Source organism: Ornithorhynchus anatinus, chromosome 6 (genome assembly GCF_004115215.2).
Source record: "Ornithorhynchus anatinus isolate Pmale09 chromosome 6, mOrnAna1.pri.v4, whole genome shotgun sequence".
Classification (NCBI taxonomy): Eukaryota; Metazoa; Chordata; class Mammalia; order Monotremata; family Ornithorhynchidae; genus Ornithorhynchus; species Ornithorhynchus anatinus.
In genome coordinates this window covers 14,538,273-14,540,591 of record NC_041733.1, presented here as the reverse complement: position 1 = coordinate 14,540,591, position 2,319 = coordinate 14,538,273, and positions in this window count along the sequence as shown.

Below are 2,319 nucleotides of genomic sequence, written 5' to 3'. Positions count from 1 at the left end.
GCCAACCTCCGGAACACGTGGCGGATCCTCCCACTTAGCCTCCCGCCTCAGGCATCTGCATGGTTTGATCTCTCCGCGTGCTGCCCCGTTGGGTCTCTGCCGTAGGACCCCAGGATGGACACTCTGACCTCAGAAAAGTGGTGAGAAGGGCAGCAGGACTGCGGAATCTGAAAATCCCGGGGAAGCAGGGGCAGTTTGCAATAGGGCCAGATTGGCCAATTAAGATACCTGGAAACATTCCGTGGACCAGGGCCCTGTGATTGGCTCCGGGCCACGTCTTACTTCAGATGGCTACTGGCTCCAAGCTTAGAGAATGCCAATAGTGGTATTTAAGTGCTTACAATATGCCAGGCGCTCTACTGAGCGCTGGGGCAGATGCCGTATAATCAGATCAGACACAGTTCTTGTTCCACAGGGGGTTCACAAGCCAGGTTGCCTCAGGCAGATGCTCAGAAATGCCTTCTCCCTATGCGATCTATAGTGTTTGTGCTGGGATTTCCTGATAAGTAAATAGTTCTGGTATTTAGGATAATAATAGTAACTGTATTTGTTAAGTGCTTACTGTGCGTCAGGCAGTGTACTAAACGCTGAGGTGGATAAAAGCAAATCAGGTTGGACCCAGTCCCTGTCCGGCATGGGGCTCACGGTCTTAATCCCCGTTTTACAGATGAGGGAAATGAGGCACAGAGAAGTGAAGTGACTTTCCCTAGGCCACACAGCAGAAAAGTGCCAGAGCCGAACCCTTGACCCTCTGACTCCCGGGGCCCGTGCTCTATCCACTATGCCATGCTGCTTCCCTGAGGCACTTATTAAGTGACCATCCCTGGACTAGATACACTGCAGTCGGATTGACTCAAGTCTCGTCTCCCACGGGACTCACGGAATAAGAACTGGGGAGAACCGGTATTGCCACCATTTTACAGTTGAGGAAACGGAGGCTGAGAGTGGTTAGGCAAGCGGTCTAAGGTCGTACACCTGGTCAGAGATTAAATCTGGGATAAGAACCTGGGTCTCCCCCTCCCAGTCCCTTGATTTTCCCACTAGACCCCTCTCCCACCCTCACCCTGGGAAAAAAGATTTCTGAGCCAGGTTGTTCTTCCTTACTACATGCCCCCTCCCTGTGCTCTTTCCCTGTAGCCTTCCCAGAAATAGCACATCAAGAAAGAAAATAAACTTGCCAAAGTCTGACCTGGTCCAAAAGCCTCAGGGTGTTTGCTACTTCACCTGATTTCCTCTGATTTAAACTGTGTAAGCTCTGTGATCTGGTGAAACGAGCACAGGCCTGAAAATCAGGACCTGGGTTCTAATCCCAGCTCCGCCACTTACCTCGTGTGTGATCTCTGACAAGTCACTTAACCGTTCTGTACCTCAGTTTCCTCATCTGTAAAAGGAAGAAGCAATACCCATTCTCCCTCCCACTTAGACTGTGAGCCACATGTGGAACAGGGACAATTTCTGACCCGATTAATTCGGTTCATGGCACCTACTAAGTGCTTAACAAATACCACGCTTAACTACTACTACTGAATTTCCTCCAACTCACCACACGGTCCTGCTTCATTCAGGGGCTATTTGAACCCAATCTTGATTAATCATTCAGTGGTATTATTGGGTTCTTACTGTGTGCAGAACACTCAACCGGACTCGTTCCCTGCCAACACGGGCCCTGTAGTCTAACGGGGGTAGTCACCTTGTCTCTCGTAAGCAAGCAGAGTTAGTGACGCGTTAGGTCTTTTCAGGAAGTCAGTTCTGTAAAACTGAAAATATAAAAGCAATTTAAAACTCAATCCGAGGGTAAAAAACATTTAGAGATCATCTGGGGAAAGATTATGCCTTAAAGACTAAGGGAGACACAGGCCTTTACATTTGAGCTTATTAATACTGACCACGTAATTGCCCGGAGGCAACTCGTTACACATCCTTACAATGCTATAGGTGAGATAGTTATGCTGTTACGATACATGATTGTAGCTTAGTCATTTTGATCTTGTTCTGAAAAGAGGAATAAAGCAAGCCCCTAGTGGAACTTTGGCTGAGTTTCCAGTCCACCATAACCTGTGAACAGCATTTTCTTTGATGGGCAAAGCTAAAAACGGGCAGGGAAACAGCTGTGATTTTAATGCCCCTCGCTGGTTGAGCTTGGCCGAGTCACTTGCACTATTCTGTTGCCCCAGTTTTCCCCTAAGGAAGCCAGAGTGAAGGGGCCAAATCTTTGTAGAGTGGCCATTCAGACATTTAACAGAGGGAATGGAATCCCATTCTGCTGAGTCCCTGCCACCGAGCTCAGAGATACAATTTAAAAGAAAAAAAAACCGAACA